At 42.3% G+C, this 27,699-nt stretch overlaps 1 protein-coding gene across 1 annotated transcript in view; it reads left to right on the forward strand.

The window, feature by feature from the left end:
• LOC308200070 (uncharacterized protein) overlaps positions 1-27,699 on the forward strand; it is a 434,369-nt gene that overhangs the window by 390,168 nt on the left and 16,502 nt on the right. The window contains exon 13 of the mRNA XM_080605164.1: positions 20,028-22,950. The gene's annotated coding sequence lies outside the window, so the exon portion shown is untranslated. The remainder of the gene's footprint in view (positions 1-20,027; positions 22,951-27,699) is intronic.

A 27,699-nucleotide genomic window follows, 5' to 3' on the forward strand; every position in this document is an offset into this window, starting at 1 on the left:
GAAAGCAGAGACACTGAAAGGCCAGCGAGTGAGCACAGCAGTGCGTGTCGGGAGAAAAGCTCATTTCTAATCAGCTTTGGGGAAGGCCAAAGGAATGTGTTAGTTACAGAATTTGGTAAGCCCTAAATTCAGCTGTCCAGGGCAGGGCAGGGGATGTAGTAGCTAGCTGTTAGGGAGGAACTTGTCGGGATTGCTATTTCAGCTGTAACATTGGGTCAGAGGTTGTACGTATATATATATATATATGCAAGTATGTGTGTGTGGGGGGGAACAGGACACATACATGTACATGCTAAAATCCAAGGCAGGGTTGTGCACAGCAGGCCAGAATTCATGGTTGCTAATTGTGCTATAGTGGCCTAAGTCCAGAAACTCTCCTTGTAAACTTCTGCCAGGAGTGAAACATTACTCTATTTTCTTTCTCAGAGGCAATAAATTAAAGAGAAGATCAGAGTTATTGAAGCCCTAATTTGTAAGAGAGGGCTTAACCACTTGTTTCCAAGATTTTAAATTTATTTTGCAAACTTTTATCCTGTACAGGTTGAATGTAAGTGCTTGGAAGTGACATGGGCAGTCTCGCTCCCTACCAGAGCAGTACAGTACAGCAGATGTCTGGACAAGGAATTGTTCCATTATTAAACAGATCAGCAAGGAGACTAGAAAGCAGCACACTTACAGCCTTTATATCTCACAAGGCCATATACTTATTCTAAGATGAGGGAAAATTAATATGGCATCTTTATTGGATGGAAAAGGCTTTTCAATTTAACCTTGAGCCATTTCCCTTTCCAAAGAAATTGCATAAAAGCAACAATGAAAAAATTTAATCTCCTTACAGGAGATAATAGGAGAGAGATCATCTGGAGTTTATAAAGCATCTTAGTTAATGGATTCATTTTAGTAATGACAGGTTTATCCACCCACATTGGCAAATCTTGATTTTTTTTTTTTTGAGTGCATGCATCCAGATTACTCATGTTAAAGCCCAGAAAGGAAGTGTCATACTAAGAATAATAAAAGCACTTTCCTGTCTCTTCTTTGGCAGTTAAGATGGAAAGTGCCAGCACTTCCCCTGACACTCCGGTCCCTAATTTGGGCACCATCTCTGACCATCTTTTCTCTAAATTGTAATGTCTAAGCTACAGGTGATGAACACTCCAGTCTGAAGTGTATCTTCTTTCCACGACATCTCTCCTTCTCCTTGGGCTTTCACCAGCTGAACAGCATTGTCATCTCTGACTTTTACAGCCAGCTAAAGTGCTTCCTTCTGTACTTCCTCCTCTGTCATCTGCAGGGTGGGTCAGCCATGCAAGATTTCTCTGCATCTTTCTGGTGGTTCCTTTTGTTTGTTTTTGTTTGTTTGTCTGTTTTCATTTTTTTACCCCCACCAGCATTAAGTCATTAAGTGCTTGCCTTTACTTCAAATCTCTTCGTGTACATAGGTACATGAAGACTTACACTGTCAAGACCGTGGCTCCTTCTTCCATGCAGCCAGGGATGCAGCTGTGCTTGCTTGATCTTAAACCCATAGCCTTGCTCTCTAGCTAGGAGGCCCTCCACGTGCGGAAGGGCCCTCCTGCAGGCCATGCCATTCTCCTTTCTGCCATACTCTGCCTAAAGCCTCCTTTGCTAAAACGTGTATGAAATCTCTGTAGTGCTGCTTGGGGTTGTTGCACCCCAGGTGCAGGACCCGGCACTTGGCCTTGTTGAACTTCATACAGTTGGCCTCAGCCCATCGCTCCAGCCTATCCAGATCCTCCTGCAGAGCCTTCCTGCCCTCGAGCAGATCGACACACGCACCTAACTTGGTGTCGTCTGCAAACTTACTGAGGGTGCACTCAATCCCCTCATCCAGATCGTCGATACAGATATTAAAGAGGACTTTTTTTTTAAAGAGAAATTTACTTTTCAGCTTGCTTGAATACCTTAGAATTCTCTATAAATAGGGCCTAACTTCACCTCAGCAGACAGCTCAAACCTTGTGCAATTCCTCCCCAGCCCGGGTGCAAGTGTTTCTCAAGGCTCTTGGAGTCTCTCATTCTGCTGCTTGCTTTCCCTAATCAAGAGGCAGCCTGAGATGCTTGCTAGATTAATTGAGGAGTTGCCAGCTGGGAAGCAAGTCTGTGCTCGTTTCTGACCATTTGGTTGGATCTAATGAGAAAGGGAAAAAAATCTCTTTCTCTTTTGGGAAAACTCCTTGCAAAGGCTTGCTCAGGCTCCATGAGGGTGTCTCCTTTGCTCTGCAGCACCTGCACAGGTATTGGGAGGTTTCTGGAAAGATCCCTACTGCCTCCTTCTGGACTTTAGGAAACTTTAATACCTCACAACAGGATAAGCCCTGACGCTGCTCCAGCTCTGCCTGACTAGCTTTCCCCAGCCCTACAGGTCTGAAGACAATAGGAGAATGACTGAAAGAGCAGCTGTCACCAAATAAAATTTCTGATCACATTCCCAAAGCTCATATAATGCAGATTTCTCAGGAGAAAACTCTCACTTTGAGAAAACTGCAACCAGTAATTCCAACAGAGTAAAATGAGGATTTTGAAGGTAAATCCTGTGCCAAGAATAGCGCTCCAAACTTACAAGAACGGGAGGAGAGATCTCAGATGTGCTTCCCTTATTTTTGCAATTCTTTTGCCTCAGTTTATTTTTTTTTCCTTTGCATTGACTCAGTCGAGGACTTTTCCTTAATAGCTTTGTGTTGTTTTTGTTTGTTTTTCTCAAAGCTACGTAGTAAATGCAGTGTAAGAAAAGTGGCAACAATCTTTGCGATACCAAAGGCTTGTTTAATTTGCTGGTCAGTTTATTAATATTATCTTGATCCATTGCGGTAAAGTGGTATCTTTCAAACCTGAATAGCAGAAGGAGAAAATCTTAACCCTGTTTTCCTCCTGGGTAGTGAAAATGTACTAACTTTGACAGAAGTCTCCTCTTTTTTTGTGACAAATTAGGAAGGTTTTAGAGTATCGATTGGAGGGCTGTAAGTGGTTTTGTAACAGTTCCAGATCCCCGTGAATCTGCAATAGATAGCACAAGAATTGCTTCTATTTAATCCCAGATGGGTATATGGGAGCTTAAAAGAGTCTTCAGGGATCCCATGGTGCTCACTTATTCAAAGCAGGAGCTGTGTTTTCAGCAGTCTCCGTCACATTAAGTGATTCCCACAGGTTTGACAACTGAATATCCCTTGTGTGTAAAGGTACGCAGCTTCAAACCCATGTACAAAAATGCTGCAAGCCCTAGGTGTGGAGACTGATGTGACTTTATTCTCTGATGATAAATTATTTCCCATTTTAAAAGCAGGAATTTCAGTTTCTTATGGAAGGAACAGCAGGTTCTCCCCTGTCCGTTGCATATCTGCTCAAATACTTGTGTGCCCAAGTGCCAAACCCTACAGTGGAGACACCCGTGAGCACCCTCGTTTCATTTGTTCTCCCGTTCTCTGAAGGCAATGACAGATCTCAAAGAAGAGTCCTGGATCAGAAACACAAAGCATGGCAGGGCTGGGAAGACTCATTCCTGCATTCCCAATGTGGCTTGTGGCATTCTGTAACTACCTGCAAACACTGACCAAATGGGTTATTTTATATTTGTTTTTCAGGGTTAAGCTATTAAGATGAAGGGTGTAATAACACCCTTTTAAAGTGCCAGGCTGTTGTGCTTCATGTACTGTTATTAAATACCACTGGCCTGGAGACTGCTGCTTGCATGCTCTGGATGACTGAACCCAAGGTTCAGTCACAGAAGCATTCTCATTTTCTCTTCTTTTCTCATCCAATAAATGTACAATTACTCTGTATGAAATTAAATGCCACCAGTAAAGAAATGAGGAACTTGTCCACCATGGATATTCTGTGGCCTAATGGTTAAGACTTCATTCTCGATGCTGAACAAGGGCATGAATTTGAATCCAGATTCTCCATGTCCCCAGGCAGTTCTGACTGCCAGGCTGCTAGGTAACAGGCAGGGCTCTGCCTCAGGAGCCCCTTGCATCCATCGCTTTGGTTAAAATCTCCAATGCAGGTCGGTGGGAACTGCTGTTGGATCAGCAGTATTTGCCTTTTAGTTTATTTGATGAGTTCTCTTGATGGGAAGCTTTTGGGAGGGATATATGTTTCTGCCACCAAACTGATCCTTTCTGTATGCAATTCTGGTTTTTTTTGTTTTTTGTTTTTTTTTACTTTTCTGACAGTTTTAATTTATGTAGAGAAAGAAAAAAAGCCTAATATATGTAAAGTAAATAGATTTCATTTTTTCTCAATCATATTCATTAGTTGAAATTAGTCACTGAATAATTTACGTGGATGATTCTTAGTTCACCAGTTGTCTGTGAGCAGTTCATTACCCATACTCAAATTATGGATGTTTTGATTAGGTACATGAAATGTATCACAGCTGTGATCTTTCTTTCAGTGTGGTTCCTCAGATGTCAGCAGAGGCTCTCCCTGTTTATACCAGCAGGAGATCTGACTTCAACCCAGTATATATCTCTCTTGAATTTAGAACTTAAGGAGCACTTCCTGGAATCGATGCAATCTTCGTGTTAATGTCTGTCAGCCTTGGGCTGTGATTGGTTTTCCAGCCATTTTGGGTTTGTGAACCCACACTATTTTTCCACTTAAAATCCTACTCCTAATCCTGCACAGCAAATATGAGCTAAGTAAGCTTTCACAGTTTCTTTATCAGTGTCCCATAGAGCCTTGGTAGATCACGGGCTGAAAATCAGAGGATTAAACCTTCAATTAGGTATCTTACAGCCAGGCTCTGAATGGTGAAGCCAAGCGCTCTAAATTTGCTTTGGTCAGGGCTGCCCATATCATTGTGTATACACGTTTTGTAGAACGTGTTTTCAGTTCTTTAGTCTTTCCTTTCTGCAAACAAGCAAATGGAAATTTCCTTGCAGCCTTTGATTTCCACCATGCCCTTTGGTTCACTTTGAAAGAAATGTAGCTTCAAAGACAGCTTAGTTGCCATTCCGCTTAAACCCTCACGGGATGCAGTCTTAGTTCACCGCTGCCGTGGACAAACACAGCATTCTTACTGCATTTATTAAGCCGAGAAAAAGGTGAAATCATTATTCTTAGTCTACAAACAAGGCTTAAATACCTATCATCAAATGTAAAAAGGAGTAAATATGGTATAAATTATTCTAATAGGTTTGCACAAAAAAGAGCAATTAAACTAATGCAGTTTGACTTCTTTTCAATTAATAACATACCCGATCATTTCTACATTGTTTGGAAAGACTATGTGCAGATAATATTGTCTTATGGCCTATTTTTTTTCCATGCAATTAGTTGCATACATTTGCTGACAGGCTAATTTATGGGCAATTGCTTTAAAAGCAGAACTATTTTGCATTTAATTACATTGGGTTGTAATCCATCTGTTGACAAATTTGTGTGTTTTGCTATTTATTTGCTAATGCGTTCCACTACTCCAACGTGATCAGTCATACAAGTTGAATATTTTTTTGATTATATAAATACCATAGGGTAATTAAGGGCCAGATGCATGCCTGGTGGGAATGACTAGTTGCGGTATTCCTACCCCCCCCCCAAGTTGAACCTTTTATTACTGCTCTGTGGAGAGTGAACAAAACTATGATTAAAACTGTGATGCTGTGGCTGGTTGTCTGCTTCTCAGCAGCTGCAGCAGGGAAAGGTGATGAGAAGTTTATCAGAGGGGGCCCTCCCATGCTCCGTGCCCAGGGCCTGTTTGCTTCTTGTGCGGGTCGTCTCCAACACACTGCGAGCGGGAGCAAATCGCTGCTCCTGGAGCAGGAGGCACAGGGTGACCGGGGAAATGGGGCCAAGCAAGGGTGGTGGGTTCGCTGTGTTCAGCGCTCGCTCCAGGGAGGGGGGAAGGCGATCCAGACGGCACAGCCTCTCAGCGTAGGCTGCCTTTGGGCAGCAGGTGCCAGGTGTCGAAAGCAGGGGCACTTCGTTTGGGTTGGGCTTCTCGCTCAGTTGTTTGGCAGGGGGTGACTGAGCTGCATGTGCAGTGTGTTGTTTCTCTCAAAAGTTACTGCTGGGACACACTGAAGAGCAGTGTGTGTTGGATGTAATAAATGTGTTTTTCTAGTACACTTGAAATAAAACAGAAGTATTGCGCCGAGGAGTTCCGAGACAGGTATGATACTTGGACTTCGTGTCATCCTTGGGGGAAGAAGCAGGAGGGCTCAGAAGATTACGGGCTGGGTAAGGGGTAGGTGTGTAGTGGCCTGTGGGTATAGAAGTGTGCTTGCTCCTTTACTAGGGAGTTCCTTGAAGAGCGATTGAGTTTAGGCTGGTCTCACAAAGAGGACAACAGCATTGGAGAAATCTTACGTGCCAGAGACGAAGTCCTGGGAAAGTTAGTTGCATCTGGGCACTGCATAGCGCCTGAGAACACACTGTGGCACAAGGCCTTTCTTGTTAAAACAGCTGCCCCAGTGTGCAGTGTTGTATTCCCTCTGTAGACCAAGCACTGTCATTCGTTCCTGTTTGATTATTGCATTACTCCCTAAGTAATCGTTTCTGTTTGCACGGTGATTTGAGGTGAGCTGTACCATCCAGGAAAGCGAAGGGCAGCATAATCTGGCTCCTGATAGAGCTTCTAAGAGAACTTGGTATGTCCCATCAAAACAAGGGTAGAGGGTACCACGTGGAAGTGACAGTACAAGTGGCAGTTTCTTGCATATCAAAAGCAGAGATCGAATAATGTGCATTGAAACCTGTTACGGTGACAGGGGCTGTATAGATGTGCATTAACATACATATGCTCTGCTGGTCCATTTGCACTATTGTGATAGAAGCACAGGCTATTGATTCTTTTACCAAAATAAAGGCCATTACAAGGCTTGTTATGGTACGTATTTGTATACTGGTTTCATCTGTACTTGGGTTCAGATACACATCTGCTTTCTCAGCCACCAAGTGGGATTGAATTGAGTCTGCAATTACCTCATTTTCAGACAAATAGTTTCTGACTTTGGATTAAAGACAAAGGTCAAATTAAAATTCTCTTTGTGTGCTTTGTAGGTTGGATTTTTGTTTTCATTTCTTTTTGGTTTTAAATAACTGATTTCCTATTTCTCCTGAGTATTAACAGCTGGCAACTGTACAGGTTCTGAGAGTTCAGACATCTATAAAAATATCAGTTCCTTTTGAAGTGCTTTAAAGCATAAATTATAGTTAGATAATATCCTCAGATGAAAATACCAGTCTATGAAAAAGGATTTTCTTTCCCCACCTCCTTCTGCTTTAAATCTAGAAATTAAAGACAATAGGGACTGCAATTATCAAAGATGCCAAAGAATATTCCCTCTTGGAGGTTTCACCTAGAAGTTCCAGTTTCTGCTCAGTGTACATTGGGAAGCTCGGTTTGTTGTCAGCACTCTTTTGTAGAGCTGTCTAAAAGTCTCCATAAAGCAAAATGAAAAGAGACTTTAAAGGAATGGGTGGACAGTTTGTGAGAGTCAGACAAATAAATTGCACGCTTTTGATTCTCCAAAGCACAAATGCCTAGAATTGTAACTGACTGAATAATTTGCAGTGATTAAATTGAAGAGATTTTCCTGGATTTCAGTTCCCCTTGAAAGTCTATACATTTAAGTAGAAGTATGGTTTATTTAAATATAGTGAGTATGATTGTTTGGTCTTGAGACCACTAGCAGACAACTGTCATTTGAAATCTTTAGTGTGTGTATAAATTCCATAAATTCTGTGGTATTTTTGTCTTGCATGATAAGGAGTTACGTGGAGAAGGTTTATTGCTTACATTACAAGTCATAACTTTGCTGATAATATTTGCCATTCTTTCCATGTTGGCTAACCATATAAGATGGTCAGGAAGATGGGATGGTATCATACAGTTCATAAAAGTACCAGGCTGAAATGCGAATTTTGGAATTGAATGTACTTATTATTGCTGTTCTGATGGTAGTGGTTTCTAGTTACTGACAGGGTGAATGACTATGTGGGTGTTCCAGGCAGCTGCCGTCCTAGACAGTCTCCCTACCACTACCTCAAATCATACTTTTCCTACCATTATCATCTTAACTTCTCTTTAGGAGCAATTCGCTCATTGAAATTAATAAATGCTTTGGATATTTTGTCCTTGAAAGCTGAGATGATTAGGGAGGAGAGGAAGACAAAGACTGTAAGAGAACAGCAACCCTAACCTCTGCTTCTGAGTGGGGGAAAAAAAAAGGAATATATGAGCATAAGCTATGTGAAGAAACGGCGACCTGCTTGTTTCCCTGTGTTCTCCACGTTTATTTGGGATCAGGAGTTGAACTTAAATGTTGTGAAGGGCAGGGGAAGGGAAAAGCAATGCAGAGGGACCGGCTGTGAGATTCAGCACATCAGCCTCTGTCTGCACTCCTGCTATTCCAGCTGAGGGTGTAGTACGTTTTAAGGATTTAACAGATAGCAGAAAATATTGTGGTTTTATGTTTCATATTCAGTTTTAGAGCTAAAGATAAGCATTTTCTCCGGAGATCTGTGCTGGTTTCCCAGCTGAAGAGATCTAGAGAGAGTTTATAAAAGTGGAAGAAGGGGAATTCTGAAGCCTGATGAGGCTCATCTGAAACTTAATCACTGTTGGCCCTGATTTTACATTCAAAATCTGAATAGCTGCAAATATGAGTGTGGGAAACAGCAGTGATTCTATCCCGTGTCTTTCATCGTGATATCCTAGTGCCCCCCAGAGTCTGACTAATAAAATCACTGAGACCAAGATCCAACAACTGGGCTATCTTCCCTGAGATAGATGGAAATTCTTCATGACGTAGAGCTTTGTTCTTGATGTCTCTTGCTAAATTTAATTCTAAATTGGGCCTTGGCCTTCCTCATTGCATCCCTGCATTCTCCATCAACGTTCTATGTTCCACCCAAGTGGTCTGTCTGTTCTTCCACATCATGTACGCTTTCTTCTTCTGTTAAAGCTTCCGAAGAGTTCCTTGCACATCCATACAGGTCTCCTGTTCAACTTCTTTCTCGATGGGACACACCAATCCTGAGTTTGGAGGAAGTTGTGCCTGAATATTAGCCAACTCTCCTGGGCTCCGTTTCCCTCTAGGGCCCTGGCCCAAGGGATTCCTCCAATGAAGTCCTTGAAGAGGTCAAATTAGCACTCTTGAAATCCACTGTTGTGGTCCTACTTTTTGCCCTGCTTCCTCCATGCAGGATCTTGAACTCCAACATCTCACGGTCACTACAGCCAAGACTGCCCTCAACCTTCACGTTTCCACCTAGACCATCTCTGTTTGTACCAGGTCCAGCAGCACCCCTCTCCGTGTTGGCTCACCTACCACCTGCTCACCTACCACCTGCTTCTGCAATGCTCTGCAGTAACCTCCTGGACTGTTTGTACTGAGCTGTGTTGTCTACCCAGCAAATCTCGGGGTGGTTAAAGTCCCCCATAAGAACCAGGGCCTGCAAACATGAGGCAACTTGCATTTGCCCGTAGAAGGCCTCATCCACTTCCTCTTCCTGATCCAGGGCCTGTAGTAAACACCCACCACAATGTCACCCCTGTTTGCCTGCCCTTTAATCCTCACCCACAAGCTCTGGACTTGCACTTCATCTCCCCCTATGCAGAGCTGCATAGATTCCACTTGCTCACTCACATAAAGAGCAACTCCACCACCTCACCTTCCTGGCCTGTCCTTTCTGACAAGCACAAAGCCATCCGTGGCCACATTCCAGCCATGGGAGTTGTCCCACCATGTCTCAGTAATTGCGATGAGATCATAACCCTGCAACTGCACGCACACCTCCAGTTCCCCTTGTTTATTCCCCATGCTGCGTGCGTTTACATAGAGGCATTTGAGTTGGGCTCCCAACGCGGCTGCCTTTCTGGATAGGGCAACTCCAACTTGTCCACATGGGCCTGTGGTAGCTCTCCTGTTAAGCTCTGTTCCCTCTCTAGGCTCTGGGCATCCTTTGTCAGCTGTGGTGTTCAGCAGGTGTGAGGGGGATGGCATGTCATCCTGTACCTTATCGCCAGCATCCCTGATGATATCCCCCTTCCCCATCGAATCTAGTTTAAAGCCTGATCAATGAGCCCTGCCAGCTCATGACCAACGACCCTCTTCCCCCTTTGGGAAAGATGAATCCTGTCCAATGCCAGCAAGCTTGGTGCCACGTAAGGCTTCCTGTCACCAGAGAACCTGAAATTTTGGCAGTGACACCAGCCATGGAGCCGTGGGTTAATGTACAGTATCCTTCTCTTCCTGGCAGTACTGAGGAGAATGGAGGAGATGACTTGCACACCCGAGTTCCTAATCATCCGTCCCAATTCCTTGAAGTCCCTTTTGATTGCTCTCAGGCTACGTGTTGCCACTTCTTCTCCTGCCACGTTTCTGCTTGGTAAGTGGCCCCTTGCTGCCCACTTGCTCTGTGTTTGCCTCTGAGTGCTCCTGGCATTGGTGAGCAGCACCATGGGCTGGGACTGTGCCCCCAGGCTTGCTGCACAAGCCAAGGGGCTGCACAGCGAAGGGATTGCTGCTTTGCTTCCCTGAATCCCAAGGCTGTATTCCCACGCACCTGCTTCCCCTCAGTCACTGCGGCTTTACCTGCCCAGCAGCTGTTTAACAAGGAAGGTTGCCTGCTGCTCAGAACATATTTTATGAACATGAGGACACTTCCCCTGCTACATCCAGCTAACTTTCTCATTACGCTTTATAGCAAACATTATTGTGTAGAAAAAAAAGCAGACTTTATCTGTTCCCAAGATAGAACATAAAACAAACATCCAAGGCTCTGTAATGCCAAGACATTTATAGGATGCTTTTCAGAAACTGTACTTGACTTCAATCATCTCAAATCTTTTTTGTAATTACAAAGCCATTTTATGTTACTTTGAAACAGATTCTAAAGCTATTCTGCAGCCATGCTGAAAATGTGTGAAAGTTACACAAACACTGATTTCAGTCCTATCTTTTTTTTTTTTACTGCATTGATAATCTTTAGGTAGGAAAAGGGGTCTTTCCAGAACCCAAGTTACTCTTGAACATCTCATCATGACTGCTATAAAAGGCATTAAAAATCCACCAAATGTGAAGTTTTAATACCAGATGGAGCCATTATCATTTAGTTTTGACTTTCCCTGTGGCACAGGCCATACTGTTTCACAGAGGACTCCTTTGTCAAGGTGAGCAGCAGAGGTTTACTAGACCATGAAGTTTTTTTACTGGCTCTGAGCTTTAGGCAACTGTCTGCAGGGCATGACAGGCTGCTTCGCTTGGTGAATAGGAGAAAGGTCTTTTCTCGTTCGTCAGATTGAGATAATGGTGAAGGAAAGATTGAAATCCACCAAACAGACCACACACTTTAAGAATATCTTTGGGGCTTGGATCAGCATGCTTGTCTATTGCTATTATCTTACTTTCTTCATGCTGACATGTGAGGGACATGATCAGATTTTTATAAAAGTAATCACTGCCCAACTTTAATGTAGCACTAATAATAAGTAGGTTTTGTTTGATTGCAAAATAAAATTGGCAAAGCGCCGATCCTTTACATACCAGATACCGTTTATTGTAGGCAAGTCAAAGCTCTGCTTAGAGGCAGCCATGTTAAAGCACAAATCCATCGCAGTGTGTAGGGACAGCAATGAACGATGTGCAGGCATTTAAAGAGAGACATAATCAGAGTCTGTATGCTGCCAGAGAGGAAAAGCACATAACAGAGGGGAAAGCAGAGATCTGCTTCTGCATGTGCTGTACTCACAGTGCAAGGCACGACATGAAGCTAGCATTTAACAAATTGTCAAATGTTACTACGTAGAGTAGTTGGAAATAAAACTGACTTCTCATAAACAGTGATATGATACAGTAATCATTCAAAAGCAGAGGAATGGACTGTAAGCCACTGTAATCTGGTTCTAATTTGAAGTTGGTGGAATTTACGTCCCCTGAGCATCTTTTCTGGCCCACAAGGAAATGAGCAGGCTTCGTGCTCTCTGCGTTTACGGGAATAGCAGCTGCGTAGCTCTTTCCTCACCCCAGTCTCATCAACACTGGCTTTCATGTTATTAGTTCTCAAGATTGCTCTCACAATGATTCAGCCTTTAAGATGTGGTTATTGTGCTTTTTATAAGTGAATGGAAAAAAACGGCAGAGGTTAGGCATACTTCTTCTAAATGAATTCCTTAGCAGAAGGAAACATTCAATGATGCCCCTTTCTGTGAATGTGGTCTGACAGATCAATGCATTTTCTGGGTTCTGTTACCCTGCTGAGAATTTTTAACAGATTTTGAGTCCAGACTACATCTCCCCTTATAGCGAAGGATAAGTCAATTAGGTAAACACGACCACACAATCTCACATTTCTGGATCGTCAGGGAGAGAGGGGTGTGTTGTCCCCTGTCCCATGGGAGAATCAACGCTGGGGCTGTTAAACATCTATGCCGGCCCAAGAGGCATACAAAATGCCAAGGAGAATATTGATGAATGATAAATGGACTTTTTAAAATTATTATTATTTTTTTACTATAACTCTGTTCTTCTCGGATTTTCTATTTCTTTTATACCAAAGGAAGGTATGATTTTGCTGATAATTTCTGCCTACTGACATAACTAATTACTTAATCAAGGGCTTCTGGCTTTTGTTTGTAGATAACTGAGATATTAGGAGATCGTATTAATGCCCTTAGAAACACAGCAAGACTTGAGAAATCCATGAAGATATATTTAGTAGTAAACATTATTCCATAATAATTTGTCAATTACAATGTTCTTTCAGATATCTAATGCTCGAGTTGAAAACTGCTCCAGCTGGGGGAAGGATCCATTTTCTGTGCTTGCATACGTGTCTGGAAAGAAAATGTCTTTTCTAAACAATTTTTCTCATGTTTGCTAGGTTTCTTGGGTTTGGGTTGTATTTAGTTAGCATCAAGGTGGCTTTGCACAGGGCTAGCAGATTGTTGATAGGTGTTACCAGCATTGCTACAGGCATAAATGGATGTTTTCTGGATTGGTAAGGGATATCATAGAAAATATTTGTAAGTAAACCTCTGATACTGGTTCAGAGAGTCATGGAGTAACTTAGGCTGGCTGGGTCCCATGAAGGTCCTCTGGTCCACCTGCCCTGCCTGCCCCCCTCCCCCCCCCGAAAGCAGGGCTAAATCACATTAAAACTTCATAAATGTAGGCATTATGGTCTGTTCAGCCTTGAGAAAAGAAGACTGAGAGGGGTTCTTATTAATGTTTACAAATATCTTAAGTGTGGGAGACAGAGGGATATGGCCAACCTCTTTTCAGTGGTCCGTGGGGACAGGACAAGGGGCAATGGCCACAAGATGGAGCGCAGGAAGCTCCGCACCAACATGCGAAAGAACTTCTTCACGGTGAGGGTGACGGAGCACTGGCACAGGCTGCCCAGGGAGGTTGTGGAGTCTCCTTCTCTGGAGATATTCAAGGCCCGTCTGGACGCCTGCCTGGGCAGCCTGCTCTGGGGAACCTGCTCTGGCAGGGGGGTTGGACCCAATGATCTCTGGAGGCCCCTTCCAGCCCCTACAATTCTGTGATTCTGTGATAATAGAAAGTGACTTACAAGCCCCTCACAGTTTTACTTAATGCTTAATTTCCTTGTAATTTCTGTGTACTTCAGTGCTCTTTTTAATTATGGAAAACTGCACATATGAAGATGTTCTAGATTGTTCCTGCCATTGAGATACTGAACCTTCCCACTGTTGTTACTGTTTTAAACAGCATTGATCCTTTGACAGAGGGGTATTTACCCATGTTCACAGCACATTTTGCTCATTTCTGCATCTGAGAACCAGATTCTTCATTTCTTGTATAATGGCATCCTCTGGCACATGGACAGCCCATCTCTGGCATCCCCAGGAGCAAAGGCCCAGCTCCTCCTCTTGTAAGAGACTTACGACAGGATGGCTGCCCCTCCAGGTAGGAATCCACAGTGTTAACCCCACAGAAACGAGGTGGGGCCTCATCTTTTTAAGACCTCCACAGAGAGCAGTTGGTAGCATATGCTACCAGGTCACCGTCAGCATCTGTTATAAATGAAGCTCGTTGTCTACTGTGTATAATGTGTACATTCAGGGTAGTATATTGATTTGCTTTATTATCATTTCTATCATTCTGTCGTATCTTACCAGTCAGCAATACAAAGCCATAGTTTTAGCGACAGAGAACCTCACAGTCTGCCCTGTCTCTTGTTTCAGTAGGAAAGCTTACTCAAGGAGGACTAATGAAAATTATAGCTATTTATCCACCAAAGCTATGAGAGGATACATTATGATTCCCAAAGTGCAGGGTTACTGTACTGTGACAAATAGAATAGTTTCCTAAGTACCCTTGAGTGAGAACAAGTATGCAAAAAGGAAACTAATATTGGAGATTTATTTTTTTTCAACCACTTTGTTGCCAATAGAAGGAGTTATAAGTAAAGCTCAAATATCTGTCTGATGGGGGGGAGGGGGGTGCTAAAGCTGATAAAGCAAGGGGGGCTAGAGCCTATTGGGTTTGAAGTGAGCAGAGAAATAAATGAGATTTGAACGCAGTGAATGGCTTTTAAGACTTATTTCTACAGCTGCTCTTCTCGGCTTTGTACAGCTGTGGAGCCCTCAAGAGGAATGTGTGCTGCTGCTTGGGCCTATCACAAACACCAGAGCCCTGCCACGGTTTACACTAGCCAGGTCTGGGTTACCTTATGTGCTAGGGGTGGCAGCACACATGACAGCACTAGCTTGGTGATGGCCTCCGACTAGCACAATTAGCAAAGGGAAAAGAGAAGTTGCCTTGAAGCTCTTCCAGTGCCTGTAAAAAATGAGCTTTAGGTTTTACAGAGGTGGCATTATTTTTAAATGTCAGACCTGGACTTCATTTCCCCTTTTAATATAAATGTCAGTGGCATTTTGCTGGGAAATCTTTTTGTTTCACCTTCTGCTTTGATAAATTCAGACTGGCTTTCAATCTTGCCATCTACCTTTGTATATTAATAACTCTGTTGACCGGGGTTCTGCATCACGCTTTTTCCAGAAGCCATGAATAAAACACAAGGGGCAGCCCAGGCATATTCCAGATCAGCAGTAAGGCTTAGCATGAAGTAGACAAGTGCTGCAGTGACAGGGAGGAAACAAAATACAACAAAAACATACATCCATAACCAAGGCAGAGAGCTTGATTAGCAGTTGGGCCACTGGTTGAATTTTTGAAAAGCAAGTGTATTACTTGCTGGGGAGGTAAAACAGAAGCAAGAGCACTTGCAGACTTAGTAGGGAAAGAAGCTATGAGTAATAGAGTACCCCAGGAAAAAGAAATAATCAGAAACTGATAAATACTCTATGCTGCTCTTAAGTGAGCTAGATCTTAGAAAGCTACATAAGCTTTGAAAGAAATACATGATGGTGTAAGAAGACTATAGCAGATTTTCAGTGTATTCAGACACTTCAAGGTGTTCCACCGTATGCTGTCAGAACCTTTTGGACATAGAAAATCTCTGATATTTTTGTATCTTATAAGCTCCTGTGAAACTGTCTTACCTGAGAAGTCATCATGAATCCAGCTGCATAAAAAGACTGCAGGTACTGCTTTGCAGCTTAAGCAGAACAGCCCTGACCTTTATCCTATCACACAGATGTAAGTGCATGTGGTATTCCTAGTGCTATGGTGTAAATAGCTGTCTCGTGCAGAAATCACTACTGATGATGACTGGATCTTCAAGACAGACACAACGATATACCTCCTTTTTTTCTATTGTCTGAATTAAAATTACTTTATAAACTGCTAATGCACTTAGTTGTTCAGTGTCCAATTTCAACCTAAAAGGTTCCGTTGGCATGTCCCCTGTCCTCATATTATGTTTATTGCAATTTCACCTCCTTGAAGATGAAACAAAGGCTTTATGCTCCTTTGGGGAAATAGGAGCCAAAGGCAGTCTGCCAATGCTTGCTGAACAAAGTGTGCCTGAGGGGCAGGCTCAGCTCTAGGGCTACAGCTGATCTGCCTTTCAGGCAGGCCTAAGTGCATGGGCAAACTAAAATTCATCTCGTGTCCTCGCTGAGTAGATGTTTGCATTTGTTCAGACAAGTGAAAAGACACTCAGGCCTGCGACATGTTGGTGTGGGTTAAGGGGAATAACCTCTCTCTTTTCTATCCTATCTCTTCCTCTGTACATCCTTTTCTGTTTGTGTAGCAGCATCATGTTTGGCCAACAAGTCTACCGTGCATTCTTTTTCTGGAAAGTTTCCTGGGTATCAAAACATCTAAGATTTATAGGTAGCAAATCTACCCTATTGCTCTTGGATTCCCAGAACTGAGTCAAGACATGCACCAGGTTTGTTTTCAGCCTGCCTTCTTGTTTAGTATCCTAAGGAAAGGACAGATGTATGGTGAGTAGCATTGCCAGTGTGATCTGAACCAGGACAGTTAGCAACAAAAAGCATGTGCTGTGTCTTCAGGCAGTCTTTAATTCAGCTCCTACAGGCCCCTGACCGGACTGTGACACCAGAACACCTCACTGTGCTCAGAGTGGACATCAGGTGCCATTGAGTTTAGCGAGCTATATGCTGAGCTTCACAAACAAATGTAAAGACTAGACGGAAAATGACAAGGAAAGACACATCCCACAGAGCAGATTGACACACATGGTCATTTTGACGTGGCACAAATAGATAAGGCTAAGACTGGAACAAATTAGTATGGCTATAATACTCTTAATTATGAAAACTCAGTTTTTAGTGGAGCAGTTAAGACATGAGAATAATTCATGGTAGCTAGGTTTTAAAGCACAATTCATTAAAATAAAACAGTGATGGTTACAATTTGTATGTTGTGATGTGCAGTTGTTTGTTTTAGGACCAGATTCTGATACTTGCATTAAGTAAAACAATTCCTGGAAGAGGTCCAATGTGGGATTCAGTGGGATACTTTTGTGTTAAGGTACCAACAAATGAGAGTGACAGTTTGTTCATTAAGGCATGTTCTTGATGGGAAGGACTGGTATTTGCTCATAAGGGTAGTTAAACTTGTGAACTTTTGTAGTGGTGATAAAAGCTAAAAACAGTACACAAGCAGTGATTTTGTTCTCAGATTCATGTAATATGGCCGGTTGCCAAACTCCTTGCAAGAGTGGTGCTGGCAAGGTGTGCTCTCTTTTGTGAAACAAAGGCCAGGTCTGAGCTGGCAGAAATCCCAATTCACATGCAGTCTTTGAATGTGTTGAATAAAGAGCAGCCATAAGAAATTGCTTGCTGTAATCCAAACCCAACTGAAAGGCTGCTCAGATTGAAATTTAACTACTTCCCAGAGCCAGTTTTTGAAAATGTCTGTTGCTGTTACTTCATTGTCTTTAAATATTTCTTTAATAACTGTCTTCATTGCCTTTGAAAAAAAAAACCTTTGATCTCATGAGATGAATATATAACTGGCAACATAAAAATAGAAAAGCTTATGATGTTTTTATTAATACAAGTTTACTCAATAAATCTGAAGGCTTTTCTTCCAGTCCAGGAAGCAAATGCAGTGCTAGTGCAGCTGTGTCTCCCATTTCTCCATTGATACTTTTTCCTTTCTCTGTATCACTGTATTTTCCACAATTGCTGAAAACTGGAATTACTGCCTGTCCCAAGTCCACCTGCTCTCCCTGCATCTCCTTTCAGTGGAGGTTGGGACAGTCTGCTCTGAGTCCCCTGCCGTGGAGCCCAGCAGAGCGTGGAGTCATTTCAGAGCCTCTTGCCAGTTCAGAGCTGAGGGTTTTGGGCATGAGGGAGCAGAGGTTCGCCAGCCCTGGCCTCGTTTCACGATCCCACTGTGCCACCTGGAGCCACCTCTCCATGCAGGAGCAGGGCTCCTGCTGCAGTGGGCCTGATGTTGCCGCAGGGTGGGATGTAAATTTGTTAGATACGGTGGGTGAAGTTCTCATGTTGCATGGAGTTTGGCAAAGCAACTTCTGGTGAAGGTTAAATGGGAGAGTGAGGGATACAGAGAGAAGAGGAAGGTGTTGAACGGGTTATTGGTGGACTTGAGCCCCAGATATACGTGGGGAAACCCCAACAGCAAGTTGGGGATGGAGCTCAGACACTGCCCAGGCCTGCCTCTGCTATAAATACATAAAATTAACAGGATATAAATACAAATACATAAAATTAACAAGCTATAAATACATAAAATTAACAGGAAGAGTCCAGGCAATAGTAATTTCTTCACACCCTTCCAAACATAGGAGCCACATGGTCATAGCCCCATCCCTGGGGACAGGGACCGAGGGTGTTGAGGACACCGGCGAGGCGTTGCATGCCAGGCTGCAAGTTCCCTGTTTGGGCTGCCTGTGGCTGTGCGTCACTGCCTGGCGTGTTCCAGGGTTAACTGAGCCATATTGAGGGCTGGGTCACGTCCTGAGGTACAGGGAGCCTTCTGCTGCTCCGTGACTTTCATTTTGAAAGGGGGAAGGAGAGGGGCGGAAAAGGAAGAGCTTTACCTCAGAGGAGGAAATTTGCCTCAAAGGATCTTCCATGCTAAGGCTGAATACTTTATAAAATTTAACTTTCCAGTCAGTTTTCTGGGAGGCAGTGAGCGAATCACAATTAGCTCTGCCGCAGGCTACGAGGGCTCAGCGGCTGAGTCATGACAGACCAAAGGGAGTGATACATCAGGAACAAAATCAATGCTGGTCAGCCTTGAGTGCTACAGCTGAGGAGCACCATTAAACAGCTGCCAAGGACCATTCCCTCTCCATGACGTTCTTCCATTTTGCTACACTAGTTATGGTTTCTGCCGATGACCTCTCTTGACTCAAGGGATTCTTTTGTGAGAAATTTCTTTATATAAGTTTCACATTGTGATTCTACTCATATTCTGTCAGAGGTTAGTTCTACATTTGACTGAATTGCTTTAAATAAAAGTAGTTCTGGAAAATTAAGCCCCTTGTTTGCTAAGCCTCTGTCAGCGAATAAATGGGTAACTGGTGCTAGGAAAGGAACAAACCTTTTCATGGGAGCCATGATGCTGGGTGAAAGGTGTCAGGGCTCACACTTGATTCAAAAAAATTAATGGCTGTAAATAGAAAGGATAATCAATCTCTAAAAACCTGAGGATATCTTAACCCACACTATGTTTAAATTCCTTAAAAAAAGAAACTTCTACACAGAGTAAAGAGTGGTAGAAAATCTGGGGAGAGGCATTTACTAAATTTACTGGGACAGCTCAGAAATTTGTTAAAAATGAAGTAACGATTGGTGTCAGTGGATCAACTAGAGATGCACATTGAATGAACTTGCTTGCTCATTTCCCATGTATGCTTCCCTGTTCTGGAGTTAGAGATAGGTGCAGTGTGTTGGCTTCTGTGGTGTCCAATTAACGATGCCCATTAACTTCAATAAACTGCAGTTTTAGTTTTACAAGAACAGCCTTGCATGTAGTTCCGCTATCCCATGGATATGCAAACAATAGCTCTAATTCCATTTCTCTCCCTACATTTTACTTCAATAGCTTGGCAAGAAGTGATCTTATATTAGTGTCTAACAGTTTGGGATCGCTCAAGGACACAAGGAAGAGGCCAAAAATCGGTGACATTCATAATCCATTCCTCTTTTGGCTCAACAAGCAATTTGGTTTTGTTTGCTCCTACATCTGACAGACTGTGAAATTACTGTCTCATTGTTTATAGGGCAAATAAAGAGGTTAATATTATTAGGCTGCGTTGAAATATCTGCACTACAAAAGAAGATTGGGTTTTCAAGTGTTTCCCATGGAAATGTCTCTGAAGTAGTTTATACATCTCTTCACAGAATCACAGAATCACCTAGGTTGGAAGAGACCTCCAAGATCACCGAGTCCAACCTCTGACCTACGCTTTCCCTTCCTTTGGTTTTACATGTGAACAAGAAACAGGAGCTTGTGTTTCTTCTGTCTCTTCTTCCTGTAAACGCCAGTCATCCTGGCTGAAAAAAAAAAGATGTTGAAGATGTTTTAATATTAATTTAGTGATGTTTTTAGAAAGGACTGACGTTTAGAAAGGAAAGGAAAACATTGCTCATACAAGTTCATACAGATTTTATTTTTTTATTTTTTTCAGAAGGCCAAGCATTTCTGCTGCAGTACATACTATGGATGCCATCAGAAGGATGAAATATGGAAAGCACCAACATACTCACCATCCTGGCATCTGAAGGCCTTTACTGTCCTCGTGTCACATTGCAAATAGACACTGTCTAGGCCCTGAGTATTCCACCAGGCTCTGCAGCATCTTTGCCTCCCTCGGATTTTGGCTGCCGATGTGCAAGATCAGCACTGGCGTGGTGCAGGTGAGTTTGGACGTGCCTCATCACTATGGACTTGTCTCACGTCCAAGGAACTTTAGGCTGACACTTTTTATCGTCACCCAACTCACTCTGCCCTTCTTTCTTGGGTACAATGGGACTGCACCAGGTTGGGAGGACACTGCCCTGCTGTCTTGGTGATGGCCTGTGACTCCCAGCTCGTCTTTGCAGATCAACCCACTGAAACGTGGCAAGATTCTGTAATTATACTAAAATAGACCAATATTTTCTCAAGAAATTTACTAGTCTTTTGAAATGTTGCTCTGTGCATCAAATCCATGTATAAAAGAAATGGTAAATCAATTATTTCAACCTAGAAAGTTTTTTTTTCTATAGTCTACATGCTAATAGTCAACTGCAGACTGCCTATGAAGTACGTTCATGTGGTCACAGAGACAAACATGCAGGCTGCTATGTTTAGGGAGTATGGCAAATCCTACCTGGCTTACGGCTGGCTCCAAAAGCCATTGAAATTATTAGAAATGTCTTGTGGGTTATCTGTGAGCAGTCCTGCAGACTACACGTTCTGTGGTAATTTATGTGCTATACTGTGCTCTTTAACCACGACAGTATCTCAATGCCTTCTACTCCAGGGGAGTCCTTTGGTTTACTCAGTTCCTCAGTCAAATCCTTACCAAAGTTGTCAGTGACAGGTAAGTGACATTCAGAGCTAGGCTCCTCAGTTGCTTATCAAAATCATTGTTTTAATCTTGTAATCCAAATAAGTAATCAAAATAAAAATCCCCTTTTTGAAATTGCTAATCTGAAATACTCAGCCAAACTTGCTCTTCACTGTACTTCCTCAAGAGGGTAGATAGCCTTCAGAGGTGTTTCAGCTTTTAGACCAAGATGGTATAAAAGGTGGTTTTCATTTTGGGTTCATTTTATTTGTTTCTTTCTTTGTTTTTATGATAGTTGTTTAGATCTTTGCCTGAGGTAGACTTGCAGCTACTAACAGGAAAATCAGAGCAGGAAACAGTCCTTTTAGTTCCACATACAAAGGCTCCTATTAACATGGCTTCTGAATTGGATTCATCCGAAGTAAAGCTAATCCTCCCCTTGACATTTACAGAGTTGGTTGATTACTTCTCTTCCGAGCCATCCATGTGGAGCATTGCAGGTTGTCAGAAATTCGTTCCTGGATGTTCTTAATATTATGTTTTTCTGATTCCTGTTTTAAGCTCTGCACATTAATAATTCAAAGTTTACAAAGTAAAGCAAAACAAACGACAGATCAAACCTGGCAGAGCACACTGGGAGAAGAAAATATCACTGAGGCAAAAATATTTTAACTGCTGTGGCCAGAATCCTCTTGACCATAATAAAACTACTTTCTGACATCAGATGAAGGCTGATGTGGCAAGATGGCAAGCTTGAGGCTAGTGTAGCAGCTGGTATTCATGCAGGGCTATATCTGACTTAAGTGTAATACTTACATATAGAGGTAGAAGTGAAGAAACTGATCCACCGCATATTCTCTGCTCAAGAAAACCTTATAATTTCTTCTAGTACCTACAAAATTTATTTGAATTTACTTAACTGTGTTGGAAGTACTCTGTCCACATGACAGGAATATCTAAGAAAGGGAAATGGTTATCAGTATATATAGTAGAATGCAAATACATATATGTTTTATATTAGAACAGTGGTGGTAGCCAACAGATGACCCATCAGATGTCAAAGTCCCACTGTATGCAGACGCTAGAGTGAGCAGGAAGTAGTCACTGTACCACAGAGCTGACAACTCTATGGAGACAGGCAAAGGAGTAATTTCTGTCCCTATTTTTAGGAAATTGAAGTAAAGCAAACTTAAGGACTCAAATATATGTATGGGACAGATCTTTATAGGCTTTGAAAAAGGATCAGATTTTTGAATCAGTTCTGTCCTTCTGAAAATATAGGCCTAAGTGTTGTACTGCAGGTGCTAAATTTAAAGGTTTTCTTTAAATTCTGGCCCATATCTGAGGACAGCCAAGGAAAGGTTGTCTCTAAGGAAAATAAAACAAGCAGAATCCCATCACAGAGCTTACCTGTAAAATCTCTCTGGTGGTGCTGCTGTGACTCACAAACAGGCATCTACAGTGGATCTTCACAGCCATCACGTTCAGTCTTCTGCTACTACCATCAATCCCCTCTAATCCTATCTATAAGTTTATCAGGCCTCTTATTAAAACTAAATAGGTTCCTACTTCAAGTGCTTTTACCATTGCCTCTTTATTCCATCATCTCAGAGGAGGTGGTTAAAAAAAATCTTGTTTCAAGCTTGAATTTATTTTTGACTCATTCATACTTATTTATTCCTTGTCAATATTATCTTTTTCCATTTACATAACATAGCCATCCTTCTAGTGTAAGTAGCTCTTCTTGTTTTCTTGCATTTAACCTCCTTTTTTTCCTACACCCTACGTTGAATTTACTGACAGCAAGTTTAGTGTTGGTTTTGCAAGGTTAAATGCGCCTTAATTGATCTCTTAATTGAGCTCTTTAATTGTGCCTCTCTGATCAGCTGACCTCTCCACAGCCGTTATTCTAAGAGCTCTTCCCCATATCTGATGCAGTTTTGATAAGTTTATCCTTAGATGGGGTGATCAGGCCCAGAAATTTTGTTCCAGGTGACTTCTTGCTCAGGCACTGCCTTCAGAAATGGGAGCGCCAAGTTCAGTTCCCTTCTCTGAATGAGTGAGTATGAACTATTTCACATGTACTAGAGACCAAGTCAAAAGGTACTGCGGCCTAGTTATATTTCAATCACTTGTAGATACTGTTTTTCATTCACTAGCAGAAATTAAATGTTAAAAGTGTAGCAACACTATCCCATAACACTGTTGAGAGTCTTAAGCATTAGACTAGAAAGCCATTCTCTTTCTTTACCTGTGTCAGTGCTGTCATAAATGAGGAGAATTGCCTGGAAGACACAGATCCTGGAAGTCTCTGGAGGGCTTCCTGGTCGATGTGTTCTCCTTTTCTTTTAGGCAGGGGTGTGAATTTAACCTGGCTCTCCCAAGTCCAAGGAAGACAGATGCTGCATCGAAGTAATTTGATGCCTTTTCTAGGTTTAATGCCATCAAGAATAACTGAAAATTGTAAACTTCAGATCAGTCTGGACTGTTTTTTGCTTAACTTATATTAGGCCTGTTGCATTGGGGGAAAAAAAGGGGAAAAGAAGAATGACCAGTGTCACTTCTCTAGTAGCTTAAGTAGGAAATTTAGTAGCTTCCTCTAACAGCCAATGGGGAAAATGGACAATTTGCTTATTTGCAGTCTGCTTGATTCCATGAAGTACAAAAAAAATGCATGTGAACAAGGAAGAAACACAGCTTCAATGTTTGTACAGTAGAACAATGCAGCCATTTGTTAGGAGGGCTCGTAGCTGTTAAACACAAATGACTGGAGTAACCCCATGTGGTTCGTAGTCTCTTATTATGCAGACTTATTGTAGTAGACACAACTTGTTTTCACACTAATTGGTCCCCTGATGACGACCTAGAGACATTGTTCACTTTGATCAGTGAGAAGTCCAGAAGATTTCAGAAGATTTTGAAATGGTATTGTGTTCCTTCTTCTTTATTATTTTTTTTTTTTAGGTTTTATAAGTAATACATTCCCCTACAAAGTTAGCACCAGAGGAGTAATAGTACAAGGTTGGTGTCAAACTTATTATATGAAAATTACACTTGGTAATGATCTGAACTTTAAAAAATATCTGCTTCTTATTTCAGAAATGAAAGAGCTCAATTCCTTCCTACATTTCATTTGTTTTAAGGCAGAGAAGGAAAATGGTATCAATTTTTCTGCCAGCATATTAAAACATGTTTTTATTAACAAGTAATTGCATTGAATCTTGGAAAGGATCAGCAGCAGCAGAAAATACTTCTGGAAAGCTGAAAAATGTATTTCAGATTCCTTTGAACAAAAAAGTAAAACTGCTCCAGGAGGGTATTTCCCTTACTTGAGTATAGGATGTGAGAATTTTATATAAGTTTTACTGCTGAGAGCTATTTTAAATCTCTTTTGAACTCAAGTAATCTGTGAAGTAAATGCATGTCTGGACGAAAAGGCACCCTGTGCCTTGTTTGAGACAAAACAAGTACAAAATTTCTGAAAGCTTAACAAATCCAAGTGAGATTCAGAGGGAAGTCTGTTTGTAGGTTTTATTTCCAGTTCTGGTCTAGCATGGATCAGAAGAGAAGAGGCATGGTAGATCTATCCTGTGGCAATCTTTCCAGGACAGTCTCCTATGTGGATGTAGCTATAGCAATGTAAAGGTGCCAGAGGATTAGAAAAAAATCATTGCCGCATGAGAAAAATTGAGAAGCAACACCACATAACTCAGTGGACTTTGGTCTTGCAGAGGAGGGCAAACCAAAAATAATGACTGGAAGGTAAAGTCAATAAAAATCAATTAGATTTTTTTTTCCAGGTGAGAGTGACTGGGGCTAGTGAGAGTGAGATCTGTAGTGGAGACTGCATGTCTGACTCTTGGTTGCCTTTGTGAAACATACAAGGTACAGGACTCAGAACAGGGTGAGTATAAGTGTAATAGTCTGAAAATAAATAGGATGCTGACTGAACGATGTGACAGTCCCACTTGGTCTTAAACACTCAGCGGGAATCTTACTTTAGTCAAGCACATAGCTGCCATTCCTGCAGCTCTGAGTTCAAGAGGTAGTTGGGGCAAATATGTTATTAAAATGTAGCAGCAGGCTTACGTCTGTAAGCAGATGGAGAATGGTTCTTTGAAGAAGGTGTTAGAAGTAATGTGTGGGATTTTCAGAAGGCCCATTTGAATCATGTGGCAGGATATCAAACAACGTTCTGAAGACTTTCTTGGGGAGATGGATCTCTCCAGATTGCCTCTGGGAATCAAAAATCCTAAGAAGGTTGACTTATTGGCATTAGTGACCATATGACATGCAATAGCTCGGAGGAGCTGGTTTAATCATGCAGAGGTTAGATGAGGTACATACTGCTGGCAGGCCTGGAGAAGCATCCTGGAGCTTGTGTTTCAAGGGTGCTCAACACAGCACTGAAAGTTTCCTTCAGTGAAAAGTGAACAACGGACAGGGATGGAGGCAAGGCTGATTGTGTGCAAGGGTTGTCGGAGAGGCCTTTACCTTCCAGGTAAGTTCACCAAACCAAGGAACTCAGTGAAGCCAAGTCATTTGGAGGCATCACTTCCAGCCAGAAGCCACTGTACAGTGCCTGTGAAGGGAAGCTAAAGAGAATGGTGCTCTGAAGCCTGTCCTCTTTGCTGCTGTTCATATTGCTGTTGAGACAGTAGGCACCGTGCAGGTTTCCCACTTCCCTGAGAGTGTTTTAAAATGCCTTGGAAAAAACAAACCACCTGTCCTTTGATTTTTCCCTCTTGTAATCAAACTTCATATAGTGATCTCTTAGAGGAGAAAAGGTCTGGTGACTGGTTGAGCCCCGAGCCCATCTGAATCGTAAGAGTAAGTCACTCACTGAAGATTCACCAAGGACCATTTCATCCTTGCTTTATAAAAGAAAAGACTGATGTCCCAGCCTAACCAAAACAGGCAACAAGTGTATAAATCCAAGATATCCCATAAAAGGTTTCCTCCTCTATCTCGTCCTTTTCCAACCAAGGGTACAACTCCCTTTTAAAAGCCTCTGCAGGCTGCTGCAGCAATATTGTAGTTTGAGGCTAGAAGGAAGATGGAGTTTTTTCTGAAGGAGTAAAGAAGCAGTTTGATTAGAGTACGGCAAACCTCCCAGCAACCCTTCTATGTTTTTGGGGGAGTGCTTGACCTGACAGCACAGCTGGGACCTTGTGGCTCCAGATGACCATCCACTGATCCTTAGGTTTCCTTAAATCATCCCGATACAGTAAAGCAGTTGATAACATTGGAAGCCAGGGCTCATACCTTTCAGACTCCAGGTCCTTTGTTGTTTGTTCTTGCACTGAAGCACACTCACATTGGCTAGTATAGGAAGGAGATGATGAAAATGTACTTTAGCCCTGGATTTTGTGTTGGTGGAATTTAATGAAATTTCATCCATGGTATGGCTGAAGGTTTGTGGGTCAGGGGTCAGCGTGTGGGTCCCCATCTGACCACCCAGCTGGAGTGCCTGGATTTGGCAAGTGGGCATGTCAGCAGGATCACTTCTGAACAGACTATGTCTTTCAAGGAATGTACTTCATGCACATTCACTGCTGCAACATGTGTTCCTTGGCCACCAAATGCTGGCAGGAAACTTGTGAAGGATACAAAGTAAGGTAGTTGGAAGGAAAAAAGATGCCACTTGGATGGAAATGTTCATATATTGGAAAATGATGTCTGTTTTGTAGTAAACAGGCTGTTAGGTATGTTTGTTATTTTTAGCCAATAATGCACTTGATGAAAGAGTGCACTTGATAAGGAACAGCCTCTGATGTGAGGGAGACGGTGCAACAGCAGGTTGTTATTAAGGCTAGCTTGACTGGCAGCTGTGGAAGTAAATAGTGGTGCTGCTCTTGGTTAACAAGCGGCAAATGGGGAGATTGAACAAACTTTCAGATCATTAAACAAATGGAAAGCTTGCTCAACATCAAAGTGTGGTTTGGTGTTCTATTTGTAGCAAAAAAAAAAACACAAAAGGCTGGACTTGGTATTTCTGCAGTCCTTGTGTAGTCTCTGTATGCCCTGCCCTGCCTGGGAGCAGGGCTGATGCCATGGAGAGGAAGGGGTTTTTTTTACCTCCTCGTTCGTGTGGGTAGCTTTATAGTGACATTTGTCACTCCTCAGACATCATTTCTCTACCCGGGTTCCACCTCTTTTGTTAAATCCTGTCCTTCAGGGAGCCAGGAACACAAATCTATTGCTGAGACAAAGGGCTGCAGCCATTAGGTGCGTCAGCCAGGAACCATGGCCCCATATCCAGCCTATTTCCATTAGAAGGCAATGCAAGCACCACTGTCAGTCACATCACCTAATTAGTGGAACTAGGATGGAACTAGTGGAATGTTACTGGAACTAGGATGATGATGATGATAGAAAATAAAGGGAAATTTTAAAAATAAAAGATTGAAAAAAATACAACTCACATAGGGCTGTTCATTGCTTGTAGATAATTCAAATGTCACCCATCCCTTTAAACCTAGGCTCACGGGGGTCCCAGACTCTGTGCTCTTCTCTGCTCAGGGTTGAATGTGAGCTTATAGTTTTCAAATTTACCCATTCTAACTGTGAGCATAAATTCTGTACCATTTTTTTTATTGCAACCTAAAATGGAAGAAAGCTCATTTTTTAAATACAGCATCAGACTTCCCCTTGATGGTCACAGTGGTCTTCGTGCTCTTTCAATGCTACTAAAGTCTCTAACTGAGTTACCAGCCTCTAATTCAACTCAGAGACTAACAAAGGGAGAAAATGGTAAAAGTGTTGTTTATCTTAGAGAAAGACTGCTTACTGAAGGTTTGGTATAAAG

This window comes from Anser brachyrhynchus, assembly GCF_964034855.1.
Source record: "Anser brachyrhynchus genome assembly, chromosome: 9".
In the NCBI taxonomy this organism is placed as follows: Eukaryota; Metazoa; Chordata; class Aves; order Anseriformes; family Anatidae; genus Anser; species Anser brachyrhynchus.